Genomic DNA, 20,954 nt, shown 5'->3' on the forward strand with positions numbered 1-20,954 from the left:
CATTCACACACTTGCTGCATTATTAGTTACATCTCCTCTGTGAGGTAACAGAGGTGTTGGTTAGTGGACAGCGGTTGGGGCACGATCCGCATATGCTTTGTAGTTCCTGTAATTGGGCAGGAGCTACAGGTCCACCCTTCTTATCATTTTGGCATTTGCCGTGTCTCTGTGATTTAACAGTGAACACTGCACTTAGTCTTAGTGTCACTGTGAGGTAACAGTGACAGTACCCCTTTTGTGGTACAGTATCCCTTACCTTACCTTCACCAGCAGCAGATTATTCTGCAAGGTGGGCCCTGACTGATAGATAGCCTACCTATTCCCCACCATCTGGCAGTCCCATAACACTCAGATATACAGTATGAGCCCCCACATAGCTTCCTATAGACATTGATGAACCACACATAGCCTCCTATATACCTTATGATACCAACATAGCCTCCTATATATAGTATGACCCCTCACATAGCCTCCTATATACAGTATAAGCTTCCACACAGCTTCCTACATGTACGAAAACATCTCAACCACACGGAAAAAAAAAAACAACCCACCACATACTCCACTCACTCCTGTTCCTTGGCACTTAGCTCCGACCTTCGATGCACTGTTGCTCTACACAGGACATATGATGATGTGACGTCATCGTGTCTGCTGTGCCACAGGTTGATTGGTTGAAGACTGCGTCAGTGGCACCATCCTTCACCAATGTGTTCACCACTGTCTGCATCCTTTGGATATAAATAGTGGTAACATTGGATGGCAGGGTGGCAGGGGAGGGCATGGTGTGCCCCACGGTCCACTATTTTCAGCCCTTTGACTGTCTCAGTTCTGTGGGCTGGACTAGAACATTCAGAGGGCTAGACGTGGCCCCCAGGCAGCACTTTGCCCAGTTGTGCCCTATACTACAGTGTTTCACAAACTCTAAAGCCTGCTTTACACGTTTCAATATGTCGTGCGATCGCACCCACCCCCATCGTTTGTGCGGCACGGGCAATTTGTTGCCCGTGTCGCACAATGCTGTAACCCCCGTACTTACCTTCCAAACGACCTCTCTGTGGGCGGCGAACATCCACTTCCTGAATAGGGAGGGACGTTCGGCGTCACAGCGACGTCACACAGCGGCCGGCCAATAGAAGCGGAGATGAGCGGGACGTAAACATCCCGCCCACCTCCTTCCTTCAGCATTGCCGGCGGGACGTAGGTAAGCTGTGTTCATCGTTCCCAGGGTGTCACACGGAGTGATGTGTGCTGCCTCGGGAACATTGAACAACCGGACGTTCGATTTTTAGAAAATGAGCGACGTGTCAACAATGAACGAGAAGGTGAGTATTTCTGCTCGTTCATAGCTGTCACACGCTATGATATCACTAACGATGCCGGATGTGCGTCACTTACGACGTGACCCCGCCGACATCTCGTTAGATATATCGTAGCGTTTAAACCCGTTTAATTCAGCCCCCAACAGATCCTGCTTTAAGGATTTCCTTAACATTGTATAGGTGATGGCATTATTATCAAGGCATTAGAAATTACCACAAGTTCTCTCGCATGTGCAGTACTAAGGAAAACCTGAATGCATGGTCTGTTCGGGGGGGCGTGAGATCTGGAGTTTGGGAAACAATCTGATATACCCATGATTAGGGGGCTCAATTGTAGTTGTAAACATAGTTACCTGGTTAGGAACCCACTCAGATGTCTTGTCCCCACACCTTTTCCCTGTGCTAAACCTCTAAATATAGTTTAAACCAGAAGTTTACATACACTATCTAAAAAGACACTTCTGCATGTTTTCCTCACTATCTGACATGAAATCAGAATAAACCTTTCGCTTTCTAGGTCAATTGGGATTATCAAAACTATTTATATTTGCCAAATGCCAGAATAATGAGATAGAGGTGTGTCTGTAATTAACTCCAATAAACCTATCAGAAGCTTCCAAAGACATGACCTCAACATATGTGCTGTCTCATATTGATTAAAGGCATAGTACTCTTAGGGGTACTTTACACGCTGTGACATCGCTACCGATATATCGTCAGGGTCACGTTGTCAGTGATGCATATCCGGCGTCGGTAGCGACAACGCAGCGTGTAACACAAATGAGCGACGATCAACGACCGCAAAATCGTTCCAAAACGGTGATCGTTGACACGTCGTTCATTTCCTTAATATCGCTGCTGCTGCCACCGGTACGATGTTGTTCGTCGTTCCTGTGGCAGCACACATCGCTATGTGTGACACCGCGGGAGCGACGAACATCTCCTTACCTACGTCCACCGGCAATGCGGAAAGAAGGAGGTGGGCGGCATGTTACGTCCCGCTCATCTCCGCCCCTCCGCTTCTATTGGCCATCCGCTTCATGACGTCGCAGTGATGTCGCTATGATGCCGATCACACCTCCCCCTTGAGGGAGGGATTGTTCGGCGGTCATAGCGATGTCGTTGAAAAGGTATGTGCGTGTGACGCTGCCGTAGTGATAATATTCGCTACGGCAGCGAGCACCAAATGTCGCACGAGCGACAGGGGCGGGAGCTATCGCGCTCGACATCGCTAGCGATGTCGCAGCGTGTAAAGCACCCTTTAGTGTTTGTAAACTTTTGACTTTGCAAAAAGTAATAAAAATGTCTTAAAACATTCTCTCTCTCATTATTCTGGCATTTGGCAAATATAGATAATTTTGGTTTCTAATTGACCTAAAACCGGAAAGTTTTATTTTGATTTCATGTCAGATATTGAGAAAAACATGCAGATGTGTCTTTTTAGATAGTGTATGTAAACTTCTGGTTTCAGCTGTACACCTCTGACATGAAAGAAGCACGAAGATAATATAGTCAGCACTTGCTGCAGGTATACAAATTGTATAAAAGCAGTCAGGTGACAACCACTGTAAGCAAAGCAGAGCAAAATCCTAACAGTCAACATTACACCTGTGTATAAAGACATTGTTTTATCATTTATATGTTGGTTCTCCATTTTAGGCTATGTTCACACTTGCATTGTTTTGCATCCGTCACAATCAGTTGTGTGACTGATGCAACGATTGCATTGCAGATAGTGGCACAATTGATGTGACTGATGCTGCAAAAAAAGATCCGTTGTTTGTTTTTATATTACTGTTTTACCGATCATCGTTTACAAAAGCCGACCTCCTGGCGATCAGCTGATCGTTCACAAAAGCCGGCCGCCGGTCAAACAGCTGATCGTACCGGCCGCTGGAACTGGAACTGAATTTATAGTCGATCATGTTTTTTTACTGTGCGCATGCTCACAGTAAAAAAAACCGATCCGCCGCACACAAAAAACATTACATTCAGGGTTGCTCCCGCCTGAAGGTCAGTCAGTAAACGACTGATCCGTCACGCGGCAGATGCAATACAAGGCCATCAGTCACAATCATATATATATATATATATATATATATATATATATATATATATATATATATATATATATATATATATATATATATATATATATATATATATATATATATATATATATATATATATATAAAAAAAACGACTACACAAAGAGGAATACAAATCCTCCAAAAACTAAGCAAAAACTAACAGACTAATGGCAGAAGATGTAAACTGCCTAGGCCAAAAAGACGAATGCACTGCCAGGATGCAGCAAGACCTCAATTAAATGGAGATATCACAGGTGCAAAGTGTGCAAGGCCTAAGGCCGGTTTCAGACGTCCGTGTTTAATCAGGTACCAGTCACACGCATGGTTATAGTCACACGTGTATCTCACGTGTGGCACACGTGTGACATCCATGTTTGCATGCGTGTGACATGTACCGGAGAAAACACGGGTCTGTGAAAAAAAAAGATTTTCCATATTTACCTGCTGTCTCCGATTCTGCTGTCTCCCGCTCCTGACCCCTGCTCATTCATCGATTATTTACCGCACTCAGGACCTGGAAGCCGGAGCATCGTGGGTACAGCACCGCCGAGGACAGCACCGCCGGGACAGCACTGCGGGGACAGGTGAGTATTCACAAAGCACAGTGACATCCAGGAGGTCATCGGAGTTTCCAATGAACTCTGATGACATCCTGATGACCCCCGCGCTACAGCTTCACGGGTTCATCAGAGTTCATTGGGAACTGTGATGAGTCCCCGATGCTGTCCCCACAGTGTTCCGGCTTCTAGGTCCTCAACATCTCATACATACACACACACACACGTATACACTGAGCACATATACACACATACAGTTAGGTCCAGAAATATTTGGACAGTGACACAATTTTCGCGAGTTGGGCTCTGCATGCCATCACATTGGATTTGAAATGAAACCTCTACAACAGAATTCAAGTGCAGATTGTAACGTTTAATTTGAAGGTTTGAACAAAAATATCTGATAGAAATTGTAGGAATTGTACACATTTCTTTACAAACACTCCACATTTTAGGAGGTCAAAAGTAATTGGACAAATAAACCAAACCCAAACAAAATATTTTTATTTTCAATATTTTGTTGCGAATCCTTTGGAGGCAATCACTGGCTTAAGTCTGGAACCCATGGACATCACCAAACACTGGGTTTCTTCCTTCTTAATGCTTTGCCAGGCCTTTACAGCCGCAGCCTTCAGGTCTTGCTTGTCTGTGGGTCTTTCCGTCTTAAGTCTGGATTTGAGCAAGTGAAATGCATGCTCAATTGGGTTAAGATCTGGTGATTGACTTGGCCATTGCAGAATGTTCCACTTTTTTGCACTCATGAACTCCTGGGTAGCTTTGGCTGTATGCTTGGGGTCATTGTCCATCTGTACTATGAAGCGCCGTCCGATCAACTTTGCGGCATTTGGCTGAATCTGGGCTGAAAGTATATCCCGGTACACTTCAGAATTCATCCGGCTACTCTTGTCTGCTGTTATGTCATCAATAAACACAAGTGACCCAGTGGCATTGAAAGACATGCATGCCCATGCCATCACATTGCCTCCACCATGTTTTACAGAGGATGTGGTGTGCCTTGGATCATGTGCCGCTCCCTTTCTTCTCCAAACTTTTTTCTTCCCATCATTCTGGTACAGGTTGATCTTTGTCTCATCTGTCCATAGAATACTTTTCCAGAACTGAGCTGGCTTCATGAGGTGTTTTTCAGCAAATTTAACTCTGGCCTGTCTATTTTTGGAATTGATGAATGGTTTGCATCTAGATGTGAACCCTTTGTATTTACTTTCATGGAGTCTTCTCTTTACTGTTGACTTAGAGACAGATACACCTACTTCACTGAGAGTGTTCTGGACTTCAGTTGATGTTGTGAACGGGTTCTTCTTCACCAAAGAAAGTATGCGGCGATCATCCACCACTGTTGTCATCCGTGGACGCCCAGGCCTTTTTGAGTTCCCAAGCTCACCAGTCAATTCCTTTTTTCTCAGAATGTACCCGACTGTTGATTTTGCTACTCCAAGCATGTCTGCTATCTCTCTGATGGATTTTTTCTTTTTTTTCAGCCTCAGGATGTTCTGCTTCACCTCAATTGAGAGTTCCTTAGACCGCATGTTGTCTGGTCACAGCAACAGCTTCCAAATGCAAAACCACACACCTGTAATCAACCCCAGACCTTTTAACTACTTCATTGATTACAGGTTAACGAGGGAGACGCCTTCAGAGTTAATTGCAGCCCTTAAGAGTCCCTTGTCCAATTACTTTTGGTCCCTTGAAAAAGAGGAGGCTATGCATTACAGAGCTATGATTCCTAAACCCTTTCTCCGATTTGGATGTGAAAACTCTCATATTGCAGCTGGGAGTGTGCACTTTCAGCCCATATTATATATATAATTGTATTTCTGAACATGTTTTTGTAAACAGCTAAAATAACAAAACTTGTGTCACTGTCCAAATATTTCTGGCCCTGACTGTATGTATACACACATAGCAGACACACATGGATACACGGAGCGCATACACACATAGCGCACATGCATGTGTATACATACACACACACACACACACACACACACACACACTCTCTGCTGTAAACTCGCTCAGCGATGCGGTCCCCAGCACTGAAGTCCCAAGCGGTGTCCCCACTTCCAGATCCACAGGGCACTGAATATTCAGAGAGTATAATGAACGGCGATAAGGAGCGGGAGGCAGCATTGCTGGAAAGAGGTAAATATAGAAAATCTTTTTATTAAAAAGACCCATTTTTTCTCCGGTATGTTTTACACTGTTGTCACACGGATTACATCAGTGTGCGATCTGTGTGACATCCGTGCTGCCGGAGATGCCTGCGTGTGTGCGTGCGGGGTCATGAAAGGTCACACAGTCCATGTGCAAACACGGACGTGTGAGGCACATCATAGAATAACATGGGTACGTGTGACATTCGTGTTAAAAAACGGATGTCACACGTACCTAAAACAGGGACGTCTGAAACCAGCCTAAAATAAAGTCATTTTTTATATATATACATATATGATATATTAGTGTAGGGACCCACAAAAATGAGGATCCGTGACATGGATTGTGGGCTTTCCGTACTATGGCCATATTACCTACCAATACCTCATATATTTATTTATTCTTTTGCACAGAATATTTTATACAGGATGCAGCAAGGCCTCTTTATGTTAGGCCTTGCATACTATACTCACTGTCCCTGCATGGTGCACATATATAGTACTGGCGCAGCCCGCTTGCATAAATTGTGATGAGGCGTAACTAATAGGCTGCATACCAGATACTGTGTGCCTGTGTGTGTGAACAGTGACCTATGCAAGCCACAAGTGTGCAATTTTACCATCTCCCTTTGCACCTGTGATTCCTCCATTTAATGGAGGTCTTGCTGCATCCTGGCAGTGCATTAGTCTTTTTCGCCTGGGCAGTTTACATCTTCTGCCATTAGTCTGTGAGTTTTTGCCATCAGTCACAATCTGTCGCTAATAGAAGTCTAAGGGGAGAAAACAGATTCCTGCAAAATATTTTGCAGGATACTGTAATTCCTCAATTTAAAGAACGGGGGCACCTTTCCCCATATTGGGATCACCATCAGCAATATTGAGACTGAATAAAAGGAGAAAAAAGAGTCGCTGTATATAGGGATCAACCAATAAGATTTGTTCAATTAACAAACGGTAATTTTATTGATACAAAATTTGTGCATACATAATAACCACACAAGATAGTGAGAAGGTCAATGGATTAACCCCTTCACGACCGCGGGCAGTAAAATTACGTCCTATTTTAACGTGACTTAACGACCAGGGACGTAATTTTACTGCCTAAACTTCATTTGATTGCCGTGGCCATAGCAACGGCTTTCAAATGATGTCCCCTGCTGTTTCTTACAGCAGGGGACCTTTGCTTGACCCCAGGGGGGGCGGCATCGCCACCCCCTATCGACGATCGATGTGATTGGCTGTTCAAATCTGAACCGCCAACCACATCGTTCGCACTAATTTCGGCAAAAATAATGCCGGAAATAGTGCGATACTGTGAGATCCAGCTATGAGATGCCGCAGCTGCTGCAGCATATCATAGGTGGACCTCAAACATGTCGCCCCCAGCCCCTGCAGCACTGATTGGAGCGATCGTGCTATGACGCGCAATCGCTCCAATCAGTGTGCAGTGGGGCGGTCTGATCTGCCTGTGGCCGCCCTCCCCAGGCCTGTGCTGGCCTGCGAGCCCTCCCCCAACATGTCTGCAGTGTGCAGTGGCTGGTACTTGTGGTACCACGCCACCGCTGCAGCTGCCGCCGCCGTAGCTGAGGTCACCACTCCTGCTGCACGTGAGTACTGTGCTCACCTTGCAGCCCGTGCGCGCTCCCGTGGTGCCCCTGCGCGCTCCCGTGTTAGCCCCTGCCCGTGCCCCCTTGCGATCTTCCCCCCCGACATCCCGATCTGCTCCCCCCCCCCTTTCCCCGACATCCCGATCTGCTCCCCCTGCGATCTGACTGCCTCCCCCATTATCTCTATTCTTCTTCTGCAGCTCCCTCTCCGGTCTCCCCCTCTGCTCTCCCCCCTCCCCCTCTGCTATCCCCCACCCCTCTGCTCTCCCCCCCCTGCTCTCACCCCCCTCTCTCCCCCTCTGCTCTCCCCCGACGTCCTCTTACCTGTCTTCACCGGCCTGATCACATCTGCATCCATCGCTGGGTCCTTCCTGGGCATTCTGCTGATCTGCCTGCTGCTCCTGTAAAGCTGTCCATCTCTCTGCCATCTGTTCCTCTGCAGCTCTTCTGGTCAGTGATCCTCTGGGTACTGTGAGTATAACTTTTTTTTTTCTGTATCCCCTGTCCATTTTTACACCTCATCTGTCCGTGTGTCCCGCCGAGCGCTGATCAGGGATGCAGATAACGTATCTGCATCCCTGCTCAATTTTTGGCGGGACTTTTTTTTCCATATCCCCGACGCTTTTTGTATGGCATCTGTCCGTGCGTCCCGCCAAGCGCTGATCAGGGATGCAGATAACGTATCTGCATCCCTGCTCAATTTTTGGCGGGACTTTTTTTTCTGTATCCCCGACGCTTTTTGTATCGCATCCGTCCGTGCGTCCCGCCAAGCGCTGATCAGGGATGCAGATAACGTATCTGCATCCCTGCTCAATTTTTGGCGGGACTTTTTTTTCTGTATCCCCGACGCTTTTTGTATGGCATCTGTCCGTGCGTCCCGCCAAGCGCTGATCAGGGATGCAGATAACGTATCTGCATCCCTGCTCAATTTTTGGCGGGACTTTTTTTTCCGTATCCCCGACGCTTTTTGTATCGCATCCGTCCATGCGTCCTGCCGAGCGCTAAACAGGGATGCACATAACGGATCGGCATCCCTGCTCAATTTTTGGCGTGACTTTTTTCCGTATCTGCGACGCTTTTTGTATCGCATCCGTCCGTGCGTCCTGCAGCGGCCGATCAGTGCACTGCGTCTGTGCGTTTGAAAAGTCAAATGGCGCTCCTTCTCTTCTGAGCCCCGCCATTTGCCCAAACAATTACTTTCCACCACATGTGAGGTATCTACGTACTTAGGAAAAATTGCACAATACGTTTTATGGTGCATTTTTTCCTGATAGCCTTGTGAAAAAAAAGCTACCTAGTTGAAGCAACCGTTTTGTGGTAAAAAAAACAATTTTTTCTCTTCACGGCTCAACGCTATAAACTTCTGTGAAGCCCCCAGGTGTTCAAAGTGCTCACCAAACATCTAGAAAAATTATTTGAGGGCTCTAGTTTCCAAAATGGGGTCACTTGTGGGGGAGCTCCATTGTTTAGGCACCTCAGGGGGTCTTCAAACCCGACATGGCATCCGCTAATGAGTGTAGCTAATTTTGCGTTCAAAAATTCAAATGGCGCTCCTTCCCTTCCGAGCTCTGCCGTGCGCCCAAACAATTGATTTTTACCACATATGGGGTATCAGCGTACTCAGGAGAACATGCACAATAAATTGTATTGTGCACTTTCTCTTTTCTCCCTTGTAAAAATGAAAATTTTATGGCTAAAGTAACATTTTTGTGTTAAAAAGAAAAATTTTCATTTTTTCCTTCCACATTGCTTTGGTTCCTGTGAAGCACCTAAAGGGTTAATAAACTTCTTGGATGTGGTTTTGAGCAGTGTGAGGGGTGCAGATTTTAGAATGGGGTCACTTTTGGGTATTTTCTGTCACTTCGGTCTCTCAAAGTCACTTCAAATGTGATGTGGTCCCTAATAAAAATTATTTTGTAAATTTTGTTGGAAAAATGAGAAATTGCTGATGACCTTTGACCCGTTCTAACTTCCTAACGAAAAAAAAATTTGTTTTGAAAATTGCGCTGATGTAAAGTAGACAAGTGGGAAATGTTATTTAGTAACTATTTTGTGTGACATATCTCTCAGATTTATGGGCATAAATTTTCAAAGTTTGAAAATTGCGAAATTTTCAAAATTTTCGCAAAATTTCATAAATTTTCACAAATAAACACAAAAAATATCAGCCTAAATTTACCACTGACATGAAGTACAATATGTCACGAAAAAACAATCTCAGAATCGCCAGGATCCGTTGAAGCGTTCCAGAGTTATAACCTGTCAAAGTGACACTGGTCAGAATTGCAAAAAATGGCCCGGTCATTAGGGTGTTTTAGTGGCCGGGGGTGAAGGGGTTAAAAACATTTAAAATACAGAAAATCAACGAACATCCCAATACATAGCTCCATATCAGGAACCTAACACCAAAATCCCAAGTAGGACTATACTAGGTGTATTACTCAATAATAAATATATGCTAAGGTGCAGGACATGAGTGTAATCTATCACTGCAAACCATATATCCTATCACACACAAAAGTATAGTACTATATCTGACACCACCATAAACACATATAAAATGCTAACAAACCACCAGCAGGGTAAATCTTATAATTTCAATGTGCCGGAGTCAAATGGTTAAACAAGGTAAACCACTGACCACCCAGAAATATCCAAGTTAAATCATCAAATTATATTACCACCCGCTAGAGATCGCATATTGAAGTGGTGCAGGGTCCCAGGATCGGTGTGAGCATGGGGTGTTGCCCCACACGCATCGCCACAAACAATGTGGCTTCTTCAAGGGCCAAAAAGTAAACCGTATACCGTAATTCCTCAAGGCGATGGATTGTGACTGATGAAAAACAACGCAAGTGTGAACTTAGTCTTAGCCAGTGTTGGGGTTAATGTATGCTCTAGTTTCAGTAGTTTGCTACAGGTATTATGCTGTCACTTGCACAGCTGTTAGATGAGACGGCGACAGACCAAGCTTCAGAACAAAGTGATGCTATTAAATTAAGCATTCTTACAAAACACATTAACTATGTATTCAGTTATAAAAAAAAATATGTGCTGCTGCTGTTTGAAGTGTATTCACACATCTATCTGTATAAATGTTTGTGTGCTGCCCAATTTTTGATCAGACAATACGCAGATCACTGAGTATATCCTATTCTGAGCCTCCTCATCGGATCAGAGTCAGAACTAAAGGAAATCAGCAGCACTGGCAATTTGAAAGAGGGGGTGCACGGCTTCATGGACTTTACCTGTGATGCCCCTGGACTATTCAGGTCGTCACAGAGTACTGCACAAACTGCCCTCCCCGTGCAGTATTCAACCCCCCATGGTTCTGGGTCTCTGTCTTACAGTAATGCCTCCACCAGCATTCACAAATCCTAGATACACCTTGCACCACACCTGTCAGGCACACCAGTGGGCTGCTCAAGCAGGAATAGGGCCGCCCACCTAGGGGTCAGACAGGGAGGTGTCAAGTCAGTTCAGTGGTAGCCCTTGAACTGTGAGGAGCTCTGAGGAAGCTGGGAGTTGGAGCTCCCAGGGGAGAAGTAAACTAGGTCGCAAATGGTGGTCTGGACCTAGAGGAGTCGGACCCCCGGTCGCAGGGGATTGAGGATAGGTGCCTGGGACCCGTCAAGGAGGATGGTCAGCAGCCTGGTTCTATCACCGGTCCGGGACCGAAGGAACGACTGGATACACGGACCCTAGGTCAGGGAGAAGCTTCAGGCAACCCAGCAATTAACCTGTGGAGGACATTGTCTTTATGGACTGCTCCCACCAGCTCAGAGATTGGGAGCACTAGCACAACGATGGGGATAGGGCTTTGCTAGCAAGCAGCCCACTGGAATCCCAAGCGTGAGCTCCTGAGAGCAGGCTCTTTCACTTAGCCACAGTGGGGAGCGGGGCCCAGATAGCTCCAAGCTACTGGGCCACAACAGACAATCTAAAACTTAGTGCCAGGAGGCAGGTTACGGACCACCAGCAGCACTATAGGGGACGGGACCCGGACGAGCTCCCCTCGAGAGGCAACGGCGTTCAGAGACTTGGTTTACCCTGTTGAAAAAAGAAATGGCACGCCCTTGTAGGGATGTCAAGAGAAATAGGGGTGCTCTTCAGGTTCCAAAGCCGTACAATGTAATTAAACAAGGCACTCCCGAACTTGAAAGTGATGCAAGTTTATTTAATGTGCATGAAAAAAACGTTTTCGGTCCACAACGAACCTTCCTCAGTTGCACATTAGTGGAGTGAACTGGAGGCACAGGATGGTGTGAAGCGCGGTATCCACCGCTGTATGGGGTCTGCCATGCATGCATCCCCCATGCAGCGGTGGAAGTTAAAGAGGTTTGTGGCTATACATCATGGTGGCTAGAAGGACCTTGCTGATGTTATACCCATGTGACCAGAAGGGGTGGGGTCTCAGCCAACAGAAAAATAATGTTGCTTCCTAGTATCAGGACAAAAAGACTGACGGCACTCACCAAACTGAAATTTGAACAGGTGCATAACTGAACATGACATAAAATACAAAAAATGACAGTTTGCACTATGAAATGCTAAAGTATGAAAATCATGAACGTGTGACTATAGACCTGCATTACTGCTAAGCAAAATCTAAGAAAAATGAGATATTTAGCATACAAAAATGGCCATTTTTATATTTGCCCAGTCACCACGTCACGGCATATCTCGTAACTGGGTAACTACTCTATATTGAATCCTCTCTCTGTGTTTAAAAACCTCCTGTGTATGGGCAAGTAGGAACTGACTATATAGGATAAAATCACCTGTGGCTAGTGGGGTAGGGGTGCACGGGCAGCATGTATGACCATCTTGAATATAGACGGCACTCACCAAACTGAAATGTGAACAGGTGCATAATTTTTGTATGCTAAATATCTAATTTTTCTTAGATTTCCCTTAGCAGTAATGCAGGTGTATATTCACACATTCCTGATTTTCATACTTTAGCATTTCAGAATGCAAACTCTTTTTTTGTATTTTGTGCTTCCTGGTATCAGCTATGTTGGCTGAGGCCCCGCCCCTCCTGATCACATGGGTATGACATCAGCACAGGTCCTTTTAGCCATCATGATTTAGCCACAACCATTAGAGTAGATGCTAGAGCAGACCTGGGCAAGGTGCGGCCCGCGGGCCACATCTGGCCCGCCTACTCTCTGTGACCGGCCCGCCTGGCTCAGGGAGTCCTTGCTGGCCGGTCACTGATGAGGGCAATCTGACCTGTTGTCCGGAGGAGCTCCAGGCTCCGGGAGGCGCGTGGTCAGATTGCCCTCATCAGTGCCCGGGCAAATGCCGGGGCCCTGGAGAGCCGGGGGGGCCCACTCGGCCTCGTCAGTTCTGGTGACCCTTGGCCAGGGCCCACTCGCCTTAGTTCTGCTGCCCCCGGGCCGAGTTCTGGGGACCGCAGTCCTCGGCAGGAATCTGCGGCGCCGTCCCTTTAAGGAGCACAGACTTCCTGGTTGAACTTCATCTGTGGGCGGAGCTACCGACCGGCCTGCTCATCCCACAGATGAAAGAGTTGCAGTGCCAGCCAGCGACCCCCAGCACAGTGCTTCTTTCCGGCTCTGTGTGGGCCCCCTCTCCACCGTGACCTGAGCGGTATGTGCCCTCCCCACCCCCCGATTTATGGGCCCTGGTGAGCTGTATGGGCTTCTCCCCCCCTAGGTGTATGCCCTGCCCCCCCCCCCCCCGTGCCGTATGTGCTGGGCACCAGAGCCGCTTGTGTGGGCCCCCCAGAGCCGCGTGTGTGTCTGTATGTATATATGTAGCAGAGCTATGTGTGTATGTATGTATATATGTAGCAGAGCTATGTGTGTATGTATGTATGTAGCAGAGCTATGTGTGTATGTAGCAGAGCTATGTGTGTATGTATGTATATATGTAGCAGAGCTATGTGTGTATGTATGTATGTAGCAGAGCTATGTGTGTATGTAGCAGAGCTATGTGTGTATGTATGTATATATGTAGCAGAGCTATGTGTGTATGTATGTATGTAGCAGAGCTATGTGTGTATGTAGGTATATATGTAGCAGAGCTATGTGTGTATGTATGTAGCAGAGCTATGTGTGTATGTAGCAGTGCTATGTGTGTATGTATGTATATATGTAGCAGAGCTATGTGTGTATGTATGTAGTAGAGCTATGTGTGTATGTAGCAGAGCTATGTGTGTATGTATGTATATATGTAGCAGAGCTATGTGTGTATGTATGTATGTAGCAGAGCTATGTGTGTATGTATGTATATATGTAGCAGAGCTATGTGTGTATGTATGTAGCAGAGCTGTGTGTATGTAGCAGAGCTATGTGTGTATGTATGTATATATGTAGCAGAGCTATGTGTGTATGTATGTATGTAGCAGAGCTATGCGTGTATGTATGTATATATGTAGCAGAGCTATGTGTGTATGTATGTAGCAGAGCTATGTGTGTATGTAGCAGAGCTATGTGTGTATGTATGTATATATGTAGCAGAGCTATGTGTGTATGTATGTATGTAGCAGAGCTATGTGTATGTATGTATATATGTAGCAGAGCTATGTGTGTATGTATGTATGTAGCAGAGCTATGTGTGTATGTATGTATATATGTAGCAGAGCTATGTGTGTATGTATGTAGCAGAGCTATGTGTGTATGTAGCAGAGCTATGTGTGTATGTATGTATATATGTAGCAGAGCTATGTGTGTATGTATGTAGCAGAGCTATGTGTGTATGTAGCAGAGCTATGTGTGTCTGTAGCAGAGCTATGTGTCTGTATGTCTGTAGCAGAGCTATGTGTGTATGTATGTAGCAGAGCTATGTGTGTATGTAGCAGAGCTATGTGTGTATGTAGCAGAGCTATGTGTGTCTGTAGCAGAGCTATGTGTGTCTGTATGTATGCAGCAGAGCTGTGTGTCTGTAGGCATGTATAATGTGTATCTATGTATGTCAGTGTATATGGCTGTATAGATGTGCCAGTTCTATATGTATTTTTGTGAGTTTGTCTTTAAATATGTATATGTATGTGTACGTATGTGTGTGTCTGCGTGTGGATGGGGCCCACTGGGACTCTTCCGCCCGAGGCCCACAAAAACCTGGAGCCGGCCCTGACCCTCATCAGACGCTGCGTGTCGGGCAGGAAACAGAGGACAGATCCTGAAGCTCCGCACAGTGTAGGCAGCGGAATGCAGGAATCTCTCCTCTGTTCCTTGCCCGAAACTTTTCTCTGTGACACACGCACGCCCTGATATCGTCAGTACGGCGCGCGTGTCATTTGAAAAGTTCCCGCCCGGCAGGAGAAGCTGCAGCAGCCGGGGCCGTATGGAGAGAGGCAGCGGCGGGGGCTCCTAGGAATACAGCGTCGGCACAGCCTGGCCATGTGAAGGAGAAGCAGCTCAGCGGGGGGCTCGTACGGTGGTGTCTGAGGACAGGAACGATAAAAAGAGAGGTGAGTGGTTACTAGTAACCTGCAAGAACAATGGGGGCGGGCGGGCGGGGGGCTGGGGGAGAGGGGCAACTTTTGACAAATATTTGGGGTGTAGTGGTTTAGTATATGGGAATGTAGTTTTACAGGTGTGGTATATGGGGGGTGGAGTGGTGTAGTTTTATAGGTGTACACCTGTATTATACTACACCACTACACCCCTATATACACCTGTAATATACTACATCCCTATATACACCTGTGTTATACTACACCACTACACCCCTATATACACCTGTATTATACTACACCACTACACCCCTATATACACCTGTATTATACTACACCACTACACCCCTATATACACCTGTATTATACAGGTGTATATAGGGGTGTAGTATAATACAGGTGTATATAGGGGTGTAGTATATTACAGGTGTATATAGTGGTGTAGTGGTGTAGTATATTACAGGTGTATATGGGGTGTAGTGGTGTAGTATAATACAGTTGTATATAGGGGTGTAGTGGTGTAGTATAATACAGGTGTATATAGGGGTGTAGTATAATACAGGTGTATATGGGGTGTAGTGGTGTAGTATAATACAGGTGTTTATAGGGGTGTAGTGGTGTAGTATAATACAGGTGTAGTATATAGGGGTGTAGTATAATACAAGTGTAGTATATAGGGGTGTAGTGATGTAGGTTATCACAGGTGTAGTATATAGTGATGTGCTGCAGTTAATTACAGGTGTAGTATATAGTGATGTAGCATATTACAGGTGTATATAGGGGTGTAGTGATGTAGTATATAGTGGTATAGTATATAGAGGTGTAGTTTATTACAGGTGTAGTGTATAGTGATGTATATTACAGGTGTAGTATGTGGTGGGTGTAGTGATGTAGTATATGGGGATTGTGTGTGTATGAATACATTGTGTGTATGTATATATGTTATACATGCACAGTATATATGAGTGTTTGTGTATATATATTGTGAGGTAGCACGGTCGGCTGCGCAGCAGAAGACACGGGATCCAGGCATTAAGGTTCACAGCACACGGTTTTAATGTCCAAACAAAAGTCCATAACAAAATACATGTGCCTCTCCAGCAGAAAGCTCAGGAAGTTCTGTTCACTCCCTCACACCCGGCACACCTGCCCTTGTTCCTGATTCTATTTAACCCTTCCTTCAGCCTGTAGGGAAACAGCATTAACCCTAGAGTGGATTTACTTTCTATCATGGAGTGAGCACAACCGGGGTGAGACATACCGGCCGTCATAGATAACCCCGGTCACAGTCTCACAATATATATATATATATATATATATATATATATATATATATATATATATATATATATATTTACATGTAGAACCGAGTTAATTATATTAGTCCGGCCCTCTAAAACCATCCCAATTTCTCATGCGGCCCCATGGGAAAATGAAATTGCCCACCCCTGTGCTAGAGTGTACGGGCTCCTGCCCGGTATGATGTAACTTGTCATATGATGGGGCGTGTTAAAAATGCAGCCTGATGTTTCCAGCCAGACGTTTCCAGAGGGAATAAACATTCTTTCTCTAAGTCCATGTGGGCATAGAGTTGATTATAATAGAAGTGGAGGTCTGGGGGGAAGACCCCCAGATGGGGGGAGTGCAGGAGGGGCAAAGCCCACCCTTACGTGATTATAGTGGACAGGAAGAGACCACCACGCCCCCGACCAAGCCGGCCATGCCCACTAACCTTGCAGGAGCCCGTACATTCTAGATTCAACCTAACCATTAGTAAAACACTTCTATAATGGAATTAGCATAAATAATAGATGGGGCGGACGCACAGGCAGGGGTGCCGCAACAACTATCAAACCCACGCCAGCTATTAGCAGCTAGACAGCTGCTGTCAATCAAAAAGCTTTCTTATTTTACAAACTTTACTTGCTTGTGTTTCAAAACCTATACATCTGAGCTGACCACTAAAGATATGTATAGAATCAGCATGATAGTGCCAGTATAGCATAAGCTTTAGATTATATAGGAAAGTCCTGGTGATTGGTGCACTTTAAGTATTCATTGTAGCTGAAACAAAAACATGGGTGAATAAAAGGTTCATTTCACTGGATCAGAGTAAGACATGTTTGGAGTTTCATGGCTCTCATTCGGATTTATGAACCTTTATAGGTCCTAGTGCTGTCCGATAACAGTTTGGACAACAGATGGACATTTCACATGGCTGTATAATTGCAACCTTAAATATATATTCTTATTTGAACGCAATGTTACAGTCAGGAGTGGATTTGGGGTACCCACGGACCCGGGCAGCTTAGAAGGCAAGGGCCCTACCAGCCCGGATGTATAATATGGCATGTCACATGATCCCCTTTGATAGGTCACGTGATTAACACACAGGTTCACACATCTGCATATGCAAAAGGAGAAATACAGCGCTGCACAATCTTTTTCCCTTATGTACAGCGCTATACATAACACAGCGCTACACATAACAGAGGGGAGGTGAGAAATTCATTTTTCAAAGAGCCACAAGAGATACCATGACTAGTGTGGAAGACTGAACCAATAGGCTGAAATTATTTCCGCTCAATATTAATATTAACATATTCATTGTAATGGTTTTATATTAATATTAGTTGTATCACTTAAGCAGAATTAAGTATGCTGACACCCCTCTATATGAGCGCACACACAGCACCACTATATATAGTATGAGCCCCACATAGCCCCCTTGATAAAGTATAAGTCATCACACAGCACCCACTATATAGCGCATGAGCCCACATAGCTCCCATATACAGTATGAGCCTCAACATTGCCCATATAGTGTGAGGTTACACACAGCACTCCCTATATACAGTTTGAGCCCACACACAGCGCCCTGTTCAATATGAACCTACACATAGCCCCCTATATAAAGTATGAGTCATCGCACAGCACCCACTATATACAGCATGAGCCCACATGGCTCCCATGTACAGTATGAGCCCCCACATAGCTGTTATATACAGTGTGATCCCACACACAACCCCCCTATATACAGCATGAGCCCCCACATAGCCTCTATAGACAGTATGATCCAACACACTGCAGTCCCTATATACAGTGTGAGCCCCCACATAGCTTGTGTATACAGTATGTGCCCATGTGCAGCACTCCCTATATACAGTATGAGCCCACACACAGCCCCTCCCATATATGCAGTATGATCCCCCACATAGCCCCTATATATTTTATTAACAGTCATGTATAATGTGATCTTACAAATTACGGATTGTTACATGTGTATCAGAGCAAATAACAGCACAAGACTATCACCAGAACCACCAGCAGTACAGAAATACAGCATCACAACCCTCATCAGTGCAGAAAAACATCACCAGAACCACCATCAATACACTGCTCAAAAAAATTAAAGGGAACACTCAACACATCCTAGATCTGAATGAATTAAATATTCTCATTGAATACTTTGTTCTGCACAAAGTTGAATGTGCTGACAACATAATCACACAAAAATCTTCAATGGAAATCAAATATTTTAACCAATGGAGGCCTGGATTTGAAGACACACACAAAATGAAAGTGCAAACAAGTCAAAATGAGGCTCAGTATTGTGTGTGGCCTCCACGTGCCTGTATGACCTTCCTACAATGCCTGGGCATGCTCCTGATGAGGTCGCAGATGGTCTCCTGAGGGATCTCCTCCCAGACTTGGACTAAAGCCAACTCCTGGACAGTCTGTGATGCAACATGACGTTAGTAGATGGAGCAAGACATGATGTCCCAGATGTGCTCAATCGGATTCAGGTCTGAGAAATGGGTGGGCCAGTCCATAGCTTCAATGCCTTCATCGTGCAGGAACAGCTGACACACTACAACCACATGAGGTCTAGCATTGTCTTGCATTAGGAGGAACCCAGGGCCAACCGCACCAGCATATGGTATCACAAGGGGTCTGAGGATCTCATCTCGGTACTAATGGCAGTCAGGCTACCTCTGGCAAGCACATGGAGGGCTGTGTGGCCCTCCAAAGAAATGCCACCCCACACCATTACTGACCCACTGTCAAACCAGTCATGCTGAAGGATGATGCAGGCAGCAGATCGCTCTCCAGGGCATCTCCAGACTCTGTCACATCTGTCACTTGTGCTCAGTGTGAACCTGCTTTCATCTGTGAAGAGCACAGGGTGCCAGTGGCAAATTTGCCAATCCTGGTGTGCTGTGGTAAATGCTAAGCGTCCTGCACGGTGTTGGGCAGTGAGCACAACCCCCATCTTTAGACGTCGGGCCCTCATGCCATCCTCATGAAGTCGGTTTCTAACCATTTGAACAGACACATGCACATTTGTGGCCTGCTGGAGGTCATTTTGCAGGGCTTTGGCAGTGCTCCTCCTGTTCTTCCTTGCACAAAGGTAGCGGTCCTGCTCCTGGGTTGTTGACCTCCTACGACCCCCTCCATGTCTCCTGGTGTACTGTCCTGTTTCGTGGTAGCGCCTCCATCCACTGGACACTACGCTGACAGACACAGAAAACCTTTTTGCCAAAGCTCACACTGATAGGCCATGCTGGATGAGCTGCACTAACTGTGCCACTTGTGTGGGTTGTAGAGTCCGTCTCATGCTACCACGAGTGTGAGAGCACAACCAATATTTAAAAGTGACCAAAACATCAGCCAAAAAGCATTGGTACTGAGATGTGGTCTGTGGTCCCCACCTCCTTTATTGAGTGTATCTTGATAATTGCCAATAATTTCTATCTGATGTCTATTCCATTTACACAACAGCATGTGAAATTGATTGTCAATCAGTGTTGCTTCCTAAGTGGACAGTGTGATTTCACAGAAGTATGATTAACTTGGAGTTATATTCAGTTGGTTGTGTTCCCTTTAATTTTGTGAGCAGTGTACATTTGTATCACATGAACCTACAATTCCCAGTATGTTCTTAACAATGGTAAGGAGATACTGGTAGTTGTTATAAGTGATATCAGACTGCAGATTGTAAAAGAATCACAGTAGTGATGAGAATTAATTGGTATCACAAATAAATATTTACATCCAAGTACCTTATAGATGATGTTGTCTCTTCAGAGTCACTCTCTTTCATTTTTCATCTTGTCCAGACGCCATGATGAATTTTCAAATTCATAGCTTGTCTCTGCAGACTTCACTCTTCTCCGGTCTTCTGCAGCACATGCTGACACAATGCCCTTAGAAATAGTAGAATGATTATAATGCTCTTGAATAAAAATATATTTCCTATACTGTGCCACTGAATAAATAATTGCCCCTCACTGTATTCCCTGCACAAAATAAGACCCTATCTACACTGTCCCTCTTATGGTATATGGCCCTCACCTTACCATACTGAGCCCCCTCTTTACAATATCCTCTACACTGTGTCCCCCTATACTGCCCAATATTTATACTGTGCCCCCTCATCACACTCCTCTTCCACGGCATAATGTCCCCTCCTAACTGTGCTCTTACACTGTCCTTCCATGCTATTCTCTCCTTATACCACTCCCCCACACAAACACCATCAAGTTTCTGTTCTATTCAAACTATTAACTCTCAAAGGGCTCCTCACACATTTCCCATTCCTCATACCATCTCCTCTCACATCCCCCCAATATGCATACTGTCTCCTCACATATTTACCCCCTCACTTCCCATACTGTATCCTCACACATACCCTTCACTCCTCATACTGTATCTGCAGCCTCCCATCCCTCTTGCGCCCCATACTGTGTACACATTCATTCCCACTTATGTACTGTTTCCTCA

This window comes from Anomaloglossus baeobatrachus, chromosome 5 (genome assembly GCF_048569485.1).
Source record: "Anomaloglossus baeobatrachus isolate aAnoBae1 chromosome 5, aAnoBae1.hap1, whole genome shotgun sequence".
NCBI lineage: Eukaryota > Metazoa > Chordata > Amphibia > Anura > Aromobatidae > Anomaloglossus > Anomaloglossus baeobatrachus.